We start from the raw sequence: 10986 nt of genomic DNA on the forward strand, positions 1-10986 counted from the left end.
GTGTTGTTAAACTGCTTCAGAGACCAGAATAAATTCTAGCAGTGGATACATACTATATGGGACACACTAAATGCACCAGAACCAGACCGTTTATCTGATTGATAAAGCTGGTGGAGTTTCTATTCACCCGAAAGCAAAAACTAAAACAGACCATAGGATTTAGAGCTTGGAAAAGCCTGCACCGTAGCAACTAGGAGGAAACCAAACTCGCATGGGGACATCTATGTTGCTGCTGTTGAAATTAGGTGAGTTGCACCTTTGGTTCTCCTTGTCCCTGGACTCATCTAGCAAGTAATGTTGGAGATTGAAGTAGACATCTCTCAAACTTGTTTACTGGTCTTTTCCTGCATGAGGGTCCTGCAGCACTGCCAGCAGAGTTGGCTAATGCACACAAAAGCACTCCAGTCAGACCAAATCATTGCCTTGGAAATGGGACTGTTCTTCTAAGATACTTCTTGCAGACCACTTAGCTACCATCCCACCTGATTTTAAACAAAGGCAGCTCTTCCAAGTGATAAGATGAGGGGAAATGGCCTCAAGTTGCACCAGGGGAAGTTTAGTTTGGATATCAGGAGAAATTTCTTTACTGAAGGGACTGAGCAGCATTAGAATAGGCTGCCCAGAGAAGTGGTTGAGTCACCATCCCTGGAGGTCTTCAATAAATGTGTAGATGTAGAACTTAGTAGCATGGTTTAGTGGTGGACTTAGTACTAGATTAGAGGTTGGGCTAGATGATCTCAGAAGTCTTTACCAACATGAATGATTCTATGATTTTGCTCAAAGCTGATGAGGGACCATGGACGTGAACTGTTCTGAAGCAATATGGTGGGGCCTTACACTGTAGCTGGTGATAAGGACTTATACCTACAACTAAAAAGGTTGTGGTCTTGCAGTAACTTTGGGGAAAAAAAATGTTTGACCATTTATGACCATCACTGCCTTTCCAGCAGAAGTTTTGGTGTCTGGTGACCAGAAGTTTTGGTATCTGGTGGGATTGTAAGTCATTTAGGTACTTCTGGATTGGTCTTAGATGTCTCCTGCACTTTCAGATGAAACTCCAGAAAAGAACTGAGAGAAAGCTGCAGAGGAAGGGAAGTGGATGTACAATTGGCCTTCCTCCTAATTTTTCACAAGAACTTGCTTTTATTTTTCTGCTTGAATAGCTGGTTATTGAATTTCTCTCACATCTTTGCATTGACCTGGACAAAAACCAACCTCTATTATACTCACTAAAACAAATCTTGTCTCAGAGAGACACACATGCCAGTCGTGACGGACATTTCATGGCACAGCCTTTCACTACCCCCCAGCCCAACTCTTTTAAAATGACAAACCTGCATTTAAGAAAAGGAAATTTACTGTGTTTTTTCTGTGCAGATGGTGGTAAGCGTGAGTTAGCATTTGTAAGCTTATAAGCACATATGGTTTTGTACATATCAATTAAGGCAGTTGGCTAATCACTCTAATATCGTTACTGATTCATCTGTATGCCTTCAAATAGGCATTTATGCTCAGCCTGCTGGTTTTTGTACGTATGGACTGGATTGTGCAATTCTTCTTGTCACCATTTGTAGTCAATAACATTTCCTTGGCACCAAAGGGATTAAAAGGGTACATTTCAGAGCTGTGTGGGCAAGTCGTTTGGCCCATGCCTTATGTATAAGGCATGCACATAAAATATTTGTGCGTGTGTGGTTTCTTTTTAAAGGCTCTGCTAGTCATGCCGTGGGCTGAGTGACAACAGCACTATGTCTGTGCACATGGGACATACATGCAGACTCATGTATGCGCTCATCCTGCTGTTTGTGAGCTTGCTGTGCACAGCCACCGCATCCTGACCCTCCCAGCCTCACCTCACAGCCCTGACTGGGCTTACCATCATACCTCCACCTCCAGCAGCCCTGGCAAAGCTAATCTCACCCCAACCTCTCTAGTGTCCATGCAGATACAATATACCCCCCAAACAAGAGCTTAAATACACTGCTGGCCAGGCTGTGGTCTCAGCATGGCACACCCCCCTTGCTTCACTGCCCATGCACAGCTCTGGGCTTGCACCCCTCCCTCCTCATGCCATTTCCCTTCCCGTTGCTGTATGGATCAAGTTTGTCTTGTGTCCAGACAATACCTGTGAGATCTGTATCCTCCAGAGGCAAGCCCAAGAGCTGGCAAGCCTTCCCCTCAAGGGCTATTGCTCTTCAATGCCCTCACATCCTCTTCAGATATGGGTAGGCTTACCAGTAACCTTGGGACAGATGGACAATTATTTCCTTTTGTTGCTGGGGAAGTTTGACTCACAGAAATGGGAATGAGGTTTTCATATGTCAGACAAATCATTGCAAATGGCATCTCTGTGCTTAAATCCACTTGATTATCAACAGCAGTTAACAACTGTAAACCTCTGGGAAACCCCAGCTCCCTTAAACCAGGTATCTTGATAAATGCTAAGCCACCTGAGTCTCTGTTTGGACTTTGGGGGGTATTTAGGATCAAAGAATCATGTGAGCTGTAGCTGTTAGGAGGCTTTAGGAACTGGATTGCTTTGGGGTGCCATGATGAAATAACATGGGTCCTCCCCTGGCACAGTAAAATGGGACCGGGGGCGGCCTGACCTGCAAGGCCACCCATCGACCAGAAGAGGTCCACCCCTGCTCCATGGGGATTTTTCGTAGTTTTACTTTCAGGCTATGGACCATTTTCACAGTACGCAAACACTCTTTTTTTTTTTTCTTTCCTTTTTTCTTTTTTCTTTTTTTCTTTTTCACTTTTCAGGACTTCATGTCCACTTGTATTAATTTCCAAGTGAATGGTGCCACTCCAGAGCCTGGAAGAGAAGTATTTTGAAGAACATTGAATTATTATTACTTTTTTTTTTTTTTTTTTCATCTTTACCTCTGTCTTCAAATTGCTTTTAAACCTGAAGAGTTCCTTTTGTCTTTAAAATAAATAAATAAATAAACTGCTTTTCGTCCAAAATTTATTTCTGGTTTTGATGCTAAACAATACTTCCTATCTGGACAAAAACCTTAAGTTCCTGAAAGAAAGAAAACTAAAAAGGACATAAAATTTGTGACTGGTTTGCTCCCCCGGCTGTAGTCCTAAGGAAAATTTTTATGTAAGTTCTTCACAGGAGATTATTTATAGCCTTTTGCTAGCCACAGTGTTAAAGCTGCTACCAAGAGGTTGCAGGATGGTATTTTTAGCATCCTACCTAGAACCTGGCCGTGCGATTTCCTCATTTCATCATCCCTGAAGAACTACATAATGGAAACTGTGTTATAGCTATAGCAAAGTGAGGACGAAACTGATAGGTCTATGAATACTCAGCACGGAGCTCTGCTTTTGGGCAGTTGCATGAGGATTTTCTTGTCACCCAAGACATTCTAGATTTTCTTTTCTTCCTAGAGCGTTGGCAGTGTGACGGATGAATTTCCAGCTTTTCTCTCCTCCACCAGCACTCTTGTCTTTAGTCAGCCTCTCACTTAACTAGTTGGCCTACAGGGACCTGAATCCTGGTAGAGCTGCACATTGGTAGTTCCTGCTGGCATTAATTGAAACGGGAGGTGCAAAGTGCTTTGGAGACTGGGTCCAGTAAAAGACTGGGCCAGATTTCCATTTTCACATTTATAATTGCCCTGTGTACAAATTAGACTTAGCTAGCAAATGGGTGTTTTCTTACGAAGTTTTTCAGAAACGTGAAGGGGAGGTGAGCAAAACTGTCCAGCAGAAAATGTTTTTTTGTTTGTTTGTTTTTGACAAAAACTCAAAATACTCCTCATGAGTGTAGTTTAGCTGCATCACACTGCCACTTTGGCTCTGCAACGTGACCATGCCTGCTGGGATGGATCATCGTGCCTCCGTGGGGGTGGCATGGGGCTCGCCTGGCTGCGGCACCTCACGGAAGGGGTGCCTGGCTGGTGGCTTCGCTGATGCTGAAGCGTGGGAGCACGGGGAGACCAGGCTGTATACAACACCATAACAGCACTTCTAAATCAAAGCACCTTAGTTGTAGTCTGAAAGGATATTGTGCTCATTTATAAATTTTTGCAACCATAAATTAAAATCTCTGTGGAAATCAGACCTGGTGAAATATTTAATAGAAATTTAACTCAAGCTTTTTTTTTTTTTTTTTTTTTCAATCAGAAAATTGATTTCATTTCAGCCCAGAGCAAATCTTGCTATCTTGATTAAGTGAGGCAGAGAATATTTGCCAGTTGCTCACATCTCTCATTTAGCTGTGTGCTTTTGGAGGGCAGAGGTTTCTTGCATGACATCTTTGCGCCCTGGCTACTTCGTGACAGAGGTCTGGACCCAGCTGAGGCTGCCTCGTCTATTTTTGCCAAGACCTCTAAGTGTCGTACTTTTCACTGGAGTTGAATGTTTTGAATAAGACATTTAAAAATCAGAGCCTTGCCAGCTCTCTAAGGACATCGGCTCCTGTTTTCCTCTCGTGTAAGTGTAGCTACTGAAACACGGGGCACTTCATCTCAAGTAAATGTCTGAGCCTCCTCTAGGCAAGCAGTGACGGGCACCTCTTGGAGAGCTGCTGTTCTCGTCTGCTTTTAGGAGGGAATAATTGGGAGTGCTTATCTCTCTCTTCGTGGGCAAGAGGGAGAGCTTAATTTGTAGGTGGATGATGTCAGGTGAGATAAATCAGACCCTAACTGGTCTGAATTTTGAGCCTGTGTTTATTCTCCCTGTGGCCCTTCTTGAATTTTTGGGCCCAAGGGGTGGTTATATTACAGTAGGGTGGAGTGCATTTTTGTAGACAGATTAAAGGGGCCAAGAAATGTAAATGTATAATTAGCACAAATAGCTCAGCTTTCATCATCCCTGTAAAAGTTGCTTCTTCTTCAGTAGGTGCTGGTGCATTAACAGTATTGGCATTTCCAGACATCAAGAGTTGCAATCTTGAATTGGAACATTTTCTTGACAGAGAAATTTTTACAGAGCACTCACAGAAAAAGCACCTGCTTGCCTGAAACTGACCCTCACCCATGGTTTACTTTGAGCAAAATTAGTCAGTGGGACAAATTCTGCCATCAGGAGATGGAGAACAAGAGGGCGTGTGACTTCTATTTCAGATTCACTTTTAAAGGTTAGGCTCTGTGCATCTCATATGGTTATAAAATGGTTTTTTTTGGTGTGCTGGGGGATTTGCTCAGCCCTCAGGGTGCCCCCTGACTTGTTCCAACACTTTTCCATCACCATCTCCTGCCTGTCCTACACTTGCCCCATGGGATGGGGCAGCCAAGCAGCGGCTGAAGGCTGGGGAAGGGGTGCCCACCTGTCCACCCTGGGACTGCAGCTCAACACCTCTCCACAGCTCTGTCCCTGCAGTCTGCACAGGGCAGCAGCCCCAGCCTGTTCTGCACAAAAACCCCATGTGCTCACCGGCACACGTCCGCTCCGTGTTTTTTCCCCAGTGCCAGCACGAAGGGCTGCTTTCCATCCCCATCATCCCTGAGGCCAGGCCGGTCTGTGAGGAAATGTGGCAACCAGCACTTTGTCTCTCTGTCATCGCCTGTCCTGCTGGGACTGCTCATGTATGGCAACTCTGCCCTTCTAAAATCCAGGCTCGCTTCAAAATGGCCATGAATTTTCATGAAAAGCCTTCAGAGATATACTGCATAATGACCCGATTTCATGGCTAATGTATATTTCATGTTAGGGCTGCTGTACCTCGAGTTTCCCCTCAAAACCTCTGAGCTTTGTTCTCATGGTTACCGACGTGTCCTCTGAATCCCTCAATAAAGTGCATTAGAGTGGTACCCACTGGAAATATTACACCCAAACTTTAGGAGACCAGGCCATTATCATGCTCTGTTTTCACTGGCTCCCTCATTCTCCTCACAGGAAAAAAACTATTTCTTCAGAGCTGAAACCTGGCTCAGAGGATCTCTCACAGAGACTGAATTCAATAAAAATTCACTGCAGACATTTCTGACTTAGAGAAATACAAAATAAAACAAAGCTTGGCAGGTTTGAATTTCTTGGGGGATGCGTTTATAAACTCAGAACTCTTTTGTCTTGGAAAATGAGTTCTTATGAAGAAATGGATCACTGATGTATATCTCTTTTATTAAAGAAAGAACCATAGAAATTAATGACAATGCAGAGATAAATAGATTATATTTTAATTGTTTTTCTTTTCGTTTAGAAAATAGAAATTGTTCTGAAAAACAAAAGCAATGTTTATGGATTTTGCTGGATTTCAGTCTTGGAAAGTACACTTGCTGGTGACTCTGGCCTGCCAGAAGCCATATTGCTCACATAAATAATTTTGTCTCAAAAGCAATTTTTTCTTTCATAAACCTAATGGCTTCTGACTGATTAAAGATACATATTTTAAATCCTTATCAGGAGAAAGGTCAGTCATACAGTGATGTGATTTTATTTGTAGAGATTCCACTTAGTATAATGCCTGATGAAAGAAATTCAGTTTAACCTTTTGAATGACTTTGGGAGCCTGAAGAAATGTCATGACGCTGTTTCCTTTAGGCATTGTCATCTTCAGACTCTTTCATATCCCATCTCAGCTGCCTCATCTCTCTGTAACAGTTGCTCATAAGAAATATGCCTGCCTTCCTTCATAGTTTGTTGACATTAAAAGAAGAGAAAAGGAGAGAAAAGAGAAGAAAGACCTCTAAAAAGGTCTTGCTCCTGTTTATGTTCATGTTCTGTCCAACTTTGCTTATAACTCACCCACTTCTGCGCCTGCCCCGCTTGCGTGATGGCCACGTATTTTTGGTACAGAGAAGGTGCTTAACTCCAAGGAGAACAGCAGTACGAAGAACTGGCTTTCAAGAAAGCCTTACACTTATTCTCCAGGTACTTACACTCCTGATTGCCTGTGGCTTTTGATTCTTGCCATTTTAATAGGTCTATGTTCACGTTTTGTCCACCTCTGCCTGAGGTGGAGTAGCCCCTCTCCTAGGCTTTGCTACAAATGGATTTCGTTGCAGCCACTAATCAAAGAGGCCTTCTCCTTTTTCCTGTTTCCTAAGAGTTTTTCTTCATAGGTGAAGCCCTCATAGAAACTGCAGTGCTGTTTGCTGAAAGCCTCCGATTTTGTGTGAAAATATTCTGCTTACTGAAAGCATCCAGCCGAGCCAAGCATCCAGCCTTTCAGCAGTGGAGCACAGGGGTATCAGCTGCCTTACTGCCCCTAAGCAAAGAAAACCAGATTATTGCTGCGTCCCCCCATGCCTCTGAAGCAGCTCCGGTGGCTTCAGCTGCTGTGAAAGCAGCCACTGAAGTGAGGTCTGTCGTCTCTCTTCTTATAGCTGTGATGCTATAGCAGTAATTTTTGTTGGTCATATATTGCTGGGAGACTGACTGAAATGCGACTCAAACCTTTGAGCACCTAGGGGAGTAAACACCAGTGACTCCTGCCCAGCACTGCCCACAGCATTCCCACACACCAGCAGTGGTCATACACTGCCTGGGGAGCAAGGCAAGAGGAGCACTGCCTGGTGGGTGGGAAGGCACCTTCACACTTGGGCTGTCAAAGGGAAAAGAGCATCAGCCTTTTGATTCCTGCTCCAGGTGCCTGATCCTTCCCCACCCAAGGAAGCTGTGGCCGTTCAGATTTTGGGAAAGGCTTCCTAGCCACCTGACCGCGCCTGACACCTCTCCTTTCTCAGTCCCTTTTCCCTCCTCGTTTCCACTCCGGTGTTCAAAGAGCATAAAGTTTTGCGCCATGCAAAACTTGGTGACTACTTTTGTAGCCATTTCCTTCAAATACCCTAAGCACGAAATTGCATACTGCTCCTGCAGATGGGGGCCAAATGTTACTGCTGAAAGCATCGCTGACGTCTCTGCTGAATTTGGCCCAGAGACTTCCAAGAAAATATAGTCTGCCTACTCCAAGCTACATTTAGCACAAGCCAGTCATTTGTGACTGTAGCTTATAAATACTCTCAACTACTGGCATACACAATGGGAAATATAATACATCTTATCTGAGGGCCAAGTGTTCGTTATTTATTGCGGTCATTATTCATTTCCATTGTAGCTCCTAATGGGGCTTTAACACTTGCTGGGCCATTAGCCCAGCTAAAGGTCCCAGATTTTCTTGGCATACCTATCATCTGTTTTCTCTGATGTGTGGTTTGTGGCTGGTGCGTACGCAAAGGGGAACTGGGCAGCACTAAAGAAAATTCACGCTTATTATTGTGTCTCACAGTTCATTATAATGTCATAGTTCGTTCATTTTTTTTCCGTTTTCTTCATTGAGTTTCTTGTAGCCAGATGAGGATCATTAGCTTCTGAAATGAAACATTCTAATTAAGCTGATCTGCGCTGTGCCTTCTAACTCTTCAGATAACATTGCCAAATTAGGAAGGCACAATCGCTTCTGTGTTTGTGTTTAATAAATATTTCAGCACTGCTTGATAAGGCTGACACTACTACATTAAGGACACTGGGAGCCATGTCCTACTGACTCACTGCACTGTGTCTTCCCTTCAGAGGGTGATGTGTGAGGCTGAATCATACCACACTAGCTGTGTGTGCATGGGATTGAGCAGGGAGACGGTTGGCATGACGGGCATGTCCCTTGTTAATCCGATGGAGAGAAAATGTGAGTGATAATTAATCATCTTCATTCATTACCTCCAAAAACAGCCTGTTCCATCCTCACCATGAAAGGAGAACTGCTGTGAGCTTAGCTCCTCTTCCTCTCTCTGAAAGTTCAAATGGTAAAGGAAATGCCTTTCAGCATGAGTGCAATGGGAAACTACTACAAACATATATATATTGTCCAGTGGCTGGACTGCTGTTAGCAGCTCATGTCTCCTTCGCTCTTAGCCAGGGCTTTGTGAGAACTCATTGGCTCCTCAGGTCTGCTGCTTCGTCTGTCCGAAGGACCGTGTGTGGAATAGGCACAGAGATGGAGATGGCTAAAAAACAAAACAAAACCAAAAACAAACCAAAAAAAAGCCAAAACAAAAGAGTAGAAGAATATTTCCCATCTCTGTGGGCTTGCAAATAACTGTGCCAGAAGAAATGAGAGGTTGCAACAGAGCCGTGATGGAGCGGATGGGCTGAGCTTGAAATGCTTAAGGGTTGCTGCAGGCATGCCTGTAGGTGTGACTCTCTGACCTGCCTAATGCCTGGTTGTGCAGAACCACGTACAGCTGACAGACAGACATCCTGATCTTTTGGCACCTTTAGCTCTTTTTGCACAGTGATAGAGGGCTGGGAGAACATGATGATGGGGTTCAGGTCTGCACTTCCAAATGTAATGGGCATCAAAGGCTTGTTATATTGAGGGTGGCAACCAAGTTGGAATTGGGTCATGGCCAACACACAAATTGGACCAGAGCAATGGCCACAAGCTTGAAGGCACTAATGAAACACCAAAGTGTTCTCAAGCCCGAGTGCAGACATGATTGCCATCTCCTACCTGTCTACTAGGTCCAGGCCAGTCACTCATCTTTTTGGGCCATACAGTCACAGGACAGAAAGTGACTTCATAGACTATCATCAAATCCAGTCTTGTGCAATCACAAGCAGCTGCATCCCTTAAGTAATATGTCAAACTCCACCTTGAAATCGGACAGGTTTCTTTGCCATCTGTTCCAGAACCTGCAACTAGTTTAATTAGAAGAGAAAGTCTCAGGTTACTCAACGCTACCATCACAATGATCATTTTGAACCTTTTCGTAATCATCTCTCTGATTCTCCCCACAGAGTGGACGTTTCAGGTATCTTACTGCTGGCATTTCCACTCAAAACTTGTTTGTGGTGCAATAATGCAGGCGCAGTTTCTCATCAGTACTTGCAGTGATGGAGACCTGATTAAATCTCGCTTGAAAGTCAGGCCCTCAGGTCCTAATCCTCAAGCTGGCATGTACCAGGGGTGGAAGCTTGTTTACCTGCTCTCTGAAATGCCTCTTCACATTGGCATTCACTTAATGTCTTCGTCACCCCAGCTCTGATTTTTTTCTCCCTTCAGTGAATCATTTATGCACTTTGCTGCTATCAAAGAAAAGTCTTCATTTTCAGCACACTGTCAGAAGAAATTCCTTTGAAAAAAAAATGTTACTTAGGCAAGCCTTTCAAATGAAAGCAAAAATACCTAGTGTCACTCCTGCTCCTCAGGTTTATAAAAAAAAAGAAAGACCTTTTTAAGTAATTCTGTCCATCTTTCTACCTCTACAGGACTATCTATTTATTAGTATTTTCTCCAGGGTCAATTCAGTAATTTTTTATAATGTTTCCATTGCATTCCTCTGGGAGGAAAATTATCTCATAGGCTGCGGTGGTCTGCTCTTTCTCTACATAGAGGAGTTGACAGTTACGATGTCTCCTTCCTACATAATATCTATTGCATAGTTTATCCCTCTTCAGTCTTTGTCATCTAGCAAATGCCTATATAACTTCAAAAACCCTCCCACAGGAGTCAGTGTGAGACACGCATAGGCTGTCACAGCCACACCTAAGCCTGGGAAGTAACAAAATTGGCCTAGTTTTGATGGATTTCTCACTGGTTTTGTAGCTCTGTTTTGAACTCTCTGACTACTTATCAACATCTTCTTCGGAGGAGGAGTGATCTTAGCTAAAGAGTGGTTGCATGAAGAGCATCACTCTGCCAGTGAAATTACACATGGTAATTTTCTGTGTGGAGAGGTCATTTGAGAGTGAGTGAGTGAGCCCATTACTGTGAAAGAGAGAAAATATCCTGTCTTCCAACACAACACCCCTGCTGAAGAAGCCCAAAATGGTATTAATCTGTATTTGTTTCTAAAGCTCGTTGCAGGTTAATATCCCCTGAGCATTGTCATTGCTCGGTCTTGCTATCGCTGCTGCTCCACGGACTGCTTCTTCTGGTGGGATATTTTTATGATGCACAACTGATCTCCTTGTGTAATTGCATTCTGCCAGTGACTCTGCTCCTCTTACTTAGTGAAGAACGTGGACTGGAAAGGACTCTGTGGGTCACCGAGTTTCCAATTCCAGGAAATTGTGACCTAGATTTAGAGT

Source organism: Anser anser (genome assembly GCF_964211835.1).
Source record: "Anser anser genome assembly, chromosome: 3".
NCBI classification, from domain to species: domain Eukaryota; kingdom Metazoa; phylum Chordata; class Aves; order Anseriformes; family Anatidae; genus Anser; species Anser anser.